Genomic DNA, 11,344 nt, shown 5'->3' on the forward strand with positions numbered 1-11,344 from the left:
TTCCTTGTTCAGATAATCAACATAACCGACACTAAATATGAATTTCATGCTAATATTTTTGGACAATATTTTTGGTACACACCAACACCCCGAAACAAAATGATGTTAAAACCATAATTTCCCATTGGTGGCTTTAAGCCAGTGGTGCAAATTCCACATTTCCATGGTGGGAGCCAGTGTAGTCATAGATGGACCACTCTTAATTGCCCACAAAGAGGGGCTCAATTTATTTAAGCTGGAACGCTGAGAGGGGCGTCATGGATTGAGTTAAATCAGACGACAATTTGAACCTGCGACCTTCCAGTTGTGAGTCGCATATTCTCACCAAAGCACAGACCCACTCGAAGATCATGATCAGAACCCTCATCATTACCATCGTTATCACCATCATCGTCGTCACCACTTTCCCCCCAATGATTCTCGCCCATCGCAATTTCATTGCCACGTTTTATGGTCATGCTTTGATTAAATAAATGATCTTTTCATTAACTCCACGCTGAATGTGTCACCTCTCGTGTCTGTAGAGTTACACGAACCCATTGCATGTAACTGCTTCTTAAAGATAACAATCGAGTCGCACAGTTTGATGCATGCATCGTGAGCGCAAGGGTCAATTGTAATTGTGGGATTGATACATTGTTACACGCCTAATCATCACCGTTATCAGAATAATTCCTGAATCAGCGTCATCATCACCGAATGCTCTCCATTATCGTTGGATCACTGCCATCGGCATCAATAGTGGATCATATGCAGCAGGTTAATTTTATGTATTAGTTCATTGTTATTATTATTACACTGTGTAACACATTTTTTTTTTGTTCCTGGGTAGTAAGTGTTATTTTCTAATTGCTCATGCCTCAAAAGTACCGAAAAGGGCTATTATTCACCACAAACTTTGTTTTGTGACCAGAACAGTGATATCTTGAAATTTACCTATTTTATTTTCAGTGTGTATTTGTGTCATTAAGTCCTGGTCACAAAAGCAAAGTTCGTGGGGTATAATAGCCATTTTCTATATTTTTGAGGCATAAGCAATTAGAAAATAACACTTACTACCCAGGAACAAAAATCGTGTTACATAGTGTTATCACCACAATCACTGCCACCACCACCGCCACCGCCATCGCCATCATCGTCTGCACAACTGTAACAGCCGTGACCATAACCACCATCCCAACGCTGAAATGGCTTGCGAAGGGAAGGCGCGCTTTGGTCTCGGCCCCTTTTTATGGAAGGGAACCTTCGCTGGGTGTTAAGGACAGTGGCAGAGCGTGTCGGGCAATCAATGGATGACTTTGGGGAGAGCGCGGGTGGGCTGCTGCCGCCGCCGCCGCCGCTGCAGCAGCAACGGACCTTTTCCATCTCTCCACTCACCCTAATTACAGGAGCCAAATGTGGCGGGCGGGCGGGCGGGCGGGCGGGCGTTGGCGTACGCAACGGCGACGGAATTATTGATGAGAGGGAATGCTCACCCCAGGACCGCGATGATGGCTAAACGGGGGTGGGCTCGCCGTTGGAGACGGACGTGCCGCGCGCGGACGGGGGGTCAAATCGCGAATATCGCTCGCAGCTGAACTAATTCACGTACACGACCGGCGGCAAGCAGAAGACGGGGCCGAGGGAGGGGCCGGATCATCCAACAGCGGAGAGGACGGGGAAAAAAAGCGTCGTGGCACTGCGCGTTGGCCAAGTGGCGAGCGTGAGCACATATAACGACGACAACGCTCAAGGTTTCCGTCAATACCTCTGCTCCGAAGAAGGGGAAATGTGTCGCTTGACACGGGATAGGTTTGCGAAGCAAATATTGTGATTCACTGTGGAATTTTGGTTTGAGCCACAAGGCTGAACCCAGATATCAATTGTGAATCGAGGATTTGATCGACGCGTTTCAGGCGGTGGCCCTTGTTTATCGCAAAGATATCTCTCAGGGCTGTGTCAATGCCAACAGTGGATAGAAGATGGTGTGGGTTTATTATGTGCATGTGGACATGCTCATAATAGTTAACATTTTTACGTTTCACCCACAGCCAAAATGTGATTCGCGAATTGCAGAGCATTAATGCGTTATTCGTTGAAATATACCTTTAGCAGCGGGTGTATCCTGCATGCCCCATCTCTCAACAATCCACCAGCACCAATCCCCAAGTCATTGAATAACGCGCACCGCCAAACACCGGCATCATGAATAAATAACTGCCTCTCGGTGGCTGTGGTTACCAGGGCAAAACAGATAATGATTCTCAATAGGCTTTCACACAGCTAAATAAAGGATAATCAATCAAAATTCACTGCTGCTTTGGTTATATTGTAGGACAGCACCTTCGCACCCTACCTGCCACAAAGGTCAAAGTTCATAAAGACTCCGTGGCAACCTTCCCAAGAGCACATGACGGTGTGCCAGCGCCCAAGAATTCGAATCACCCCCCCACCCACTCCCCCAATGTGAAAATGAAATGTAAACTCATGGCAAAACAAGCAGAACCAATGCCCCCCTTCCACCCCATCCGTGAGTGATTATCCTGGTTTCCTCTGCAAAAAGAGCGCGCGGGTGCATCTCAATGAGCCCTCACATTGTCCTGCCGAACGGGGATTGGCCGCCGCTTGTCCGATTGATCGATTGCGCCCCGCGTGATGCGCGCGGGGCGCATGCCGCGTGGCAGTCTTTACCATGCGCGGTCTCAGCCGTTGCAGATAACAAAAGGGAGTAGGCCATTAATCGATTAGACATGAGCTGGGCTTCATATATTCGACATTTGTAAATCTATACGTGGAAAATAATGATCATCCAGCCCTGCAATCGCTTGCTCGCAACACTGCTGGAGGAAGGGCCTCTGCTAGACAGAGTTCTAGAAAGCCCCTCTAAGAGGGAATTTTGGCCTACTCTTCCATGCTGGCCAGACCTTTTGGCGTTCTTTCGTCTGACACTGGTGAGGCTAGGCCCTAAAGAAGGCTGTCTCTGGTGTAGGCCAATCAGTTTCAAATACACGGCATACATTATCAGATAATGCCACAATGCCTTCATATCTGCCTGCCCGCCGGACCTTTCTTCATTATTGACAACTTGCAGCTCAGCACACGGCAGATGCCTGCGCAGCGCGACTCACGACCTCCTCTTGATGCCAAGATCCAGGATGGTCACGTGTCTATGCGCCGCTTCTCGGTGGCAGCCCCAACAGTCTGGAACGATATCCCTCTGCACATTCGCAGCATCACCTCAATCGCCTCCTTCAAGAGAGACTTAACAACTCACCTCTACAGTCATGCTTTCGAGCGACTCTGAGCTTGGCTCCGCGCCTCTGAGCTTGCGGCCACTACGTCTGCAAATTTGCGCGCGTTACAAATTTAACTATTATTATTATTGTTGTTGTTGTAATGTTTGTTTGCATGTTAACCACAGGCACGTGTGGTTAATGCGAACTTGAGTGCTTGAAAAAGGTTTCTGTTTGGTATGTGAACATCTTAACACCTTTTTTTTTATTGCCAGAAAGGGTAAAACCTATTCTTATTTTTCACAATTCAGAAGGATGCGAATTCACCTCCCAGTCAGGGGCCTACTCAGCCTGCTTCGAGAGATTCCGACGGGGATAGATTTAGAATCCCATTCTTCCACGGTGGGGAATTCCAGCAGGAATCGTGATTCTTCTGCGGGTGATTTACAAGTTAAGCTCGACTTCAACACGATTCCGACACGGTGAGCGTGCCGTGCAGGGGAGTTTCCTGGTGGGGTCAAGGGATCGTTGATTCGCCAGTATTGTCACTATGGAATTTCCAAAGCTTGCCATCTAGTGACGATCCTTGGAAATTGCCACTGGAATCCCATTCATTTGAACAGAAATTCCATTGACAATCTCTAGTCTGTATAGCAATACCTCAAAAGCTCCAAGATACTTGTCCAAAACTCTTCTTGGTTCTTTCGGTAAAGTCACGTAGAATGAAATAATAAAATAATAAAAATAAAACATAATAAAATATTATGTTTTAGTTTTTATAATAAAATATAATGTTTTATTTTTATTATTTTATTATTTCCATTCTACGTGACTTTACCGAAAGAACCAAGAAGATGAATCCCTGCAGTCACGAAAGCTTTAAATCGAAATTGTCCAAAACTGTTCGGGTGTCTTTGAGTCTTCTGGAACAAAAAAATAAATAAATGTTTTTGGGGTGTCCCAACGACACCAACGACGACACCCACAGTGGCGGTGCCGCCCGGGTCACGGGAAGCGCACGGAGCGGACACGATGCCTCGTGGCGACGTGCCACTCTCACGAGGGCCTTCCCCTCGGTGTGAGCTCACAGAAGGGTCAATGGCCACTCTCTCCAGGGCTGCACCTGGCCCGAGAAGATAGTTTATTCTGATGATGATGCTGATGATGCTGATGATGCAGGAGCTTTTGCGATAGCTTTGTACCAACGATAGTAACGGCCAAATGGGGTCAATGCCTACGCTGTGCGATGGCCTCCACACACACACTGTGCGGGTCGTGGGGGTGTTGTTTGACCATACTTCACCACTCTGATCAATGCGTGGTTGGCGAAGGCGGGGAGCCTAAGCGTTGCACCACAGATATATTTGCAGTTATGGATTTTGCCGCATCGCCCATTGCTAACCACCACAGGCGCCAATGACAATCTGGCTTGCCGGTGGGTCTACGTTCCAAGCACTATCAATGCTCCATCCTGCTCAGCTTCCCAGACACGAAGAGGTCTGCCGCATTCAAGGTGATTTGGTCATGGGAACAATGATATATATCTGTTTGCGATACATGTTGTATAGTATGTGTATGGTATGTGTATGGTATGTGTATGGTACGTGTGTGGTATGTGTATGGTGTGTGTATGGTATGTGTATGGTACGTGTGTGGTATGTGTGTGGTATGTGTATGGTATGTGTATGGTACGTGTGTGGTATGTGTATGGTATGTGTATGGTATGTGTGTGGTATGTGTATGGTATGTGTATGGTATGTGTGTGGTATGTGTATCGTACGTGTGTGGTATGTGTATGGTATGTGTGTGGTATGTGTATGGTATGTGTATGGTACGTGTGTGGTATGTGTATGGTATGTGTGTGGTATGTGTGTGGTATGTGTGTGGTATGTGTATGGTACGTGTATGGTATGTGTGTGGTATGTGTATGGTATGTGTGTGGTATGTGTATGGTATGTGTGTGGTATGTGTGTGGTATGTGTGTGGTATGTGTGTGGTATGTGTATGGTATGTGTATGGTACGTGTGTGGTATGTGTATGGTATGTGTATGGTACGTGTATGGTATGTGTGTGGTATGTGTATGGTATGTGTATGGTATGTGTGTGGTATGTGTATGGTACGTGTATGGTATGTGTATGGTATGTGTGTGGTATGTGTATGGTACGTGTATGGTATGTGTATGGTATGTGTATGGTATGTGTATGGTATGTGTGTGGTATGTGTGTGGTATGTGTGTGGTATGTGTATGGTACGTGTATGGTATGTGTGTGGTATGTGTATGGTATGTGTGTGGTATGTGTATGGTATGTGTGTGGTATATGTGTGGTATGTGTGTGGTATGTGTATGGTATGTGTATGGTACGTGTGTGGTACGTGTATGGTATGTGTATGGTACGTGTATGGTATGTGTATGGTATGTGTATGGTGTGTGTATGGTATGTGTGTGGTATGTGTATGGTACGTGTATGGTATGTGTATGGTATGTGTGTGGTATGTGTATGGTACGTGTATGGTATGTGTATGGTATGTGTGTGGTATGTGTATGGTATGTGTGTGGTATGTGTGTGGTATGTGTGTGGTATGTGTATGGTATGTGTGTGGTATGTGTATGGTATGTGTATGGTATGTGCGTGGTATGTGTATGGTATGTGTGTGGTATGTGTATGGTATGTGTGTGGTATGTGTATGGTATGTGTATGGTATGTGTGTGGTATGTGTGTGGTATGTGTATGGTATGTGTGTGGTATGTGTATGGTATGTGTGTGGTATGTGTATGGTATGTGTATGGTGTGTGTATGGTATGTGTGTGGTATGTGTATGGTACGTGTATGGTATGTGTATGGTATGTGTGTGGTATGTGTATGGTACGTGTATGGTATGTGTATGGTATGTGTGTGGTATGTGTATGGTATGTGTATGGTATGTGTATGGTATGTGTATGGTATGTGTGTGGTATGTGTATGGTACGTGTATGGTATGTGTATGGTATGTGTGTGGTATGTGTATGGTACGTGTATGGTATGTGTATGGTATGTGTGTGGTATGTGTATGGTATGTGTATGGTATGTGTGTGGTATGTGTGTGGTATGTGTATGGTATGTGTGTGGTATGTGTATGGTATGTGTATGGTATGTGTGTGGTATGTGTATGGTATGTGTATGGTATGTGTGTGGTATGTGTGTGGTATGTGTATGGTATGTGTATGGTGTGTGTATGGTATGTGTATGGTATGTGTATGGTACGTGTATGGTATGTGTATGGTATGTGTGTGGTATGTGTATGGTACGTGTATGGTATGTGTATGGTATGTGTGTGGTATGTGTATGGTACGTGTATGGTATGTGTATGGTATGTGTGTGGTATGTGTATGGTATGTGTATGGTATGTGTGTATGGTATGTGTATGGTAAGTCAAAGTTAAAAGTATTCCCAAGCTCAAGGATAATTGGGGTAGTTTTGAAGAAGTATTTCAAATTCCGAGTGTCTGTGGCAAGGACTAGTACACCGTCAACAACTGTGAGTTACCACTAACTGCTGAATGCTCACCAGGTGGTACTCCTTGTACTGACCCCAGTGGGATGATTGATGATTGATGGATGGGATGGGTGGATGGAAGGATTATGGGGTGAAATGCACCATGCCGATAATTTTCAATCACGGTCTCGTGATTGAATGGATGATATGGATGAATAAGTTCGATGGATGGGTGAGATAAATTGATAGATACATAGATGAATGAGATGAATAGATGTATGAGATGGATGGATGGATGAGAGCGATTGACTGATAGACAAGACAGATATATGGATGTAGACGGATGGAAGCGAGTGATGGATGAGACATAAGGATGAATGAGATTGATGGGTGAGATATGAGAATGAATGAGCTTGATGGATGAGACGGGAGGATGAATGAGAATGATGGGTGAGACAAGATGGATGAGATTGATGGGTGAGACATGGGGATGAATGAGCTTGATGAATGAGACAGGAGGATCGATGAGATTGATGGGTGAGATATGTCATTGATGAGGCCCAAAGGACCCTGCCCAAAAATTTGCATTCAACTTCTGAGCCAAACTCCTTCCATTGATCTTTAGATATGCGGTATATCATATTCCAGTTCTGTGGCCTCTCCATTCAAAGAACCGAATGAAACATCACGGGAAATAAATTCCACACAGTTGCCACATCTTAATGGCAATATTTGAAGAGAAATCTCTTTCGTGTGGCTCTTACTGGACATGTGACTTGTAATGGGTAAGGAGGGACTGTCTCTAAGCCTCTCTGTTGAGGCTCGCTGTCTTAATCGCTGTTTAGTGTCACAGGCACTCAGCACAATGGCTGGTAGTGCGAAAATAATTAACACCTGCCTGCAGAAGCAGAAATCAAAGCAATGGGCTCATCCACATTTCCATTATTTTATTGTCAGTATAATTTATATGTTGTTGTTGTTGTCTGCTTGCCGTGACACAATTATCAATAACAAGATAAAAGAGCCCCTCTGTATTAAACATAAGATCCCCGTTTGATGTATTTTACTTTCTTTTTTGTCCTGATCCATGTGTTCCTCTTTTTGGAACACGCGGATGAGAAAAAATACAAAAGACATAACATCGACTGTTTAAAGACAAGTGGGCTGGGGTGTCACATGTCACTTGAAGGGACGATAGCTGGAGGTTATGGGCAAAATTGGAACGGGCAAAGGAGGGTACATGGTCAAAGAGGACATCCCACCCTGGAGATGGTTTGATAAAAAATCAATTCGTCTGGAGGTGCTTCAGGGATTGCAACATCGCAACACCGTCAGAGATGGCGACAGTTTGTGGTGGCCTTCATCCAACAGTGGATTAAACATGGCTGATGATGACGTTTGAACTATAAGGCCATTGCAATGATCTTTTTTTTTGTTCCACTGTGCGATGCTAGCAGATGCATAAAAATGCCAAATATTCACGGTTAACGTATGCAAAAGTGAGAGCAATGACAAGCATGAAAACACACGTAACCTGCATGATTTATACCAAAGCAATAACAGCCATAAGAAGAAGAAGAAAAAAAACATCGCTACGAGTGGTGTATATATGTGTGTGTGTGTTGAGTAGAGAGTGGACTACCCACCACTATAATCGCGGAGGCACCAACTTAATTCTTGGCTCATGCTCATCCTCACAATTGGGAATGTAAACCTCGCTGGGCCTAGGCGGTGCCTTCCATTCGCCGCTCGCTTTCAACCCGTTGCAAGTAGAACATCTTCTTGGTTCTTTCGGTAAAGTCACGTAGAAGGAAACTAATAAAATAATAAAAATAAAACATAATACAATAATTATCACGACGTTTCGGCCACAACGCAAGCAGCCGTCTTCAGGTGGAGAACAGACTCTGCGTTCTCGACAGACCTGTTCTCCACCTGAAGACGGCTGCTTGCGTTGTGGCCGAAACGTCGTGAGAATGATTTTATCATGTTTTATTTTTATTATTCTATTATTTTCCTTCTACGTGACTTTACCGAAAGAACCAAGAAGATGAATCCCTGCAGTCACGAAAGCTTTAAATCGAAGTAGAAAATGATTTTAGCAATCCAAGGGGGGAACGCATTTCCAACGGCGACAGAGAGCGCCCACGCCATGAGGACGGAAGCTGCCCCCCTCGCGAGCCGAGCACCACGTGGGCACTCACCGGCTCGCCACGAAAGTCAAACGAGCAAATCGCTGCAATGCTACGATCCGCCGCGTCTTCGTTCGTCGCGATCTGCAAAATTCAGCCCGGCCAAAGCGGGTTTCGGAGTCACCGCGGGAGAACTGCGTTACGACGGGCTGCAAATGCCCTCTCTCGGGGTGCGAGCGAATCACAGCCTCGGTGGCACCACGGCCACCAGACCGAGACGCGGCACCGTCCTTCCTGCCACCTCGCCGCGCGGTGCGCGACTAAGATTGCAAATCTGTACACGCCACCACCACCAACCACCACAACAACAACAGCCTCTGAGACGCATCGCAGGTACACACAGCATTGATTGCCGCCTCCCAACCCCCCCCTAAATCTCTTATTTCCCCATGCACACGTGGGCTAAGTGCCGTTTCGAATGCGAATTGGACGCGCGAAACAGTTGCGGGTCCGCAAACGGACGCGCACCGCACAAAATCCTCGCGCACGCGTGGCGCGTCAGCGGCGGCGGTGGGGTCCCCGGGGGATCGTGGAGGGCTCGGTGCTGAACAGCCTGCCAGAGATCCTCCGCGGACGGGGATCCAAACACGTGAAGAATCCACGCGTGATGCCCTCGCCTCGTCCTCCCTCGCCGCAGCGGCTCGGTGCACCCCTGCACGTGACTCTCCCAACAGCGCCAGCTTTCCATGTCGGGCTTGCATTGTCTACCATTCTGAACCGGCTGCCTTGCATTATTTTTATTTGTTAAAATTGATCATCATCATCATCATCATTATGTGTGAACCGATCTAAGTGTTGCTCTACGATATGAAACCAGTGGGCCCAGTTCAGTTCTTGGCCTGTGGCTGTAATTCAAGTAGCAAGCCGTATCTGATTCCTACATTGACCAGTGCATCAACCCCGCACTGACCAGTGTAGTGAAGTATGGTCAACAACACATGAGGCCTTCATGCAGTAGTGGACTGACAAATGGATGTCAATTAAACATTGTTAATTTAGATAGATCGGGGGTGGAGTGGTGGTGCATTGGTTGGCGCAATGCACTCTGAACTTGTCAATCTGAGTGTGATACCTGGTCATGGCTAACATCAGTAGCGTGTGATAGATTTAAGCGGTCCTGGGCCTCCCCCTGACAGGCACAGAGTGGAGAGGCCTTCATCCAGGGCTGCTTTGACAAAGAGCTGTACATGAATATGGTGACAGCTCGACGCAGGTAAACTAGTTAAGAGCACATTCCGATTTTCAAGGGAGACATGAATTAACGGGATCCAGATGCAAACTTTTAAACTTACAATTAGGTTATGTTTTACAAATGCGACATGAACAGGACAATAAAGTAGAATAAATAGAATAAAAAAAACGGAATCTACAGTGTAAATAAAGATGCAGAATTAAGGTAAAACTAAATACTGAATGCATTTTCTCGTGAAATATATACAGTATGTGTAAAAAATGTTAAGAAATACAATGACAAAACTGAAATTTAAAAACAGTGTATTTACTAACGGTATATAAGCATGAGTATAATTATCATTATGACTTTCACGAACGCGTCAAAGTGAGAGCACTAAAAACAATGCGAGTGCCTGTCAATACCAGCACGGTTACTGGTGTAGAAACCTAAAACATCATTACAAGCGTGGCTTTTTATCAAAATAAAGAAGTTAATCAAATAGCACTACTGAATAAAACAGTGAAAAATAAGGACGCAGACGACAACACGGATTCAAAAACAGATAATCTTAATGATCATCTTAATGGTCTGTTTTTTCTTGTTCTTCTTAATTATTAATTCCTCTTTTGCAACATGTTTACATTATTACAAGCCTCTTTAGCACAGGACTGCACGGGGGGCCGTGACGCGGCAGAGTAAATGAAAAGGTTAAAATGCCACGAGGAAAGTCTCCTCTGACTCCGTGACTCATCCATCTACTTGTCATTCATGAGTCACCAGACAGACGATATTGTGAGTCACAGCCAATAATCGCCTGGGATGCGCTGCCGATCAGATTACAGTGCCCTTTGAGATAAAAAAATAAAATCTCAACAGCCTGAAATCCGACATTGTTGGCATTCGTGTAACAATATGTCTAAAATAATCCATTACCAAATAAAAGGATCCCCCGTATAGCCTGAAAAGATTGTTGGGGCAAGTGCTGTTAGCAAGCACCTATTAAAAGGCCGACTGCCTTTGTCTCCCCGGTCGTGATGTTTTACACACCGCACCAGGTACTCATTTGAAGCTGAGTCGACCTAGGAGAGGCCCAGGACCGGTTCAAATAATCGTCACTGTTGTTGGCCGTGAGCGGTAAATCGAACCCGGGTCGCCGGGTTCGTAGCGCAGCGCGAACCGCTACACCATCCCTCCCCTCTCACTACAACACCGTATTATTAAATACAAAGATAAAGATCCCCCGTATAGCCTTAACAGACTGTAGGGGCAAGTGCTGTTAGCGAGCACCTATG

The sequence above is a fragment of the Lampetra fluviatilis genome, chromosome 16, assembly GCF_964198595.1.
Source record: "Lampetra fluviatilis chromosome 16, kcLamFluv1.1, whole genome shotgun sequence".
Classification (NCBI taxonomy): Eukaryota; Metazoa; Chordata; class Hyperoartia; order Petromyzontiformes; family Petromyzontidae; genus Lampetra; species Lampetra fluviatilis.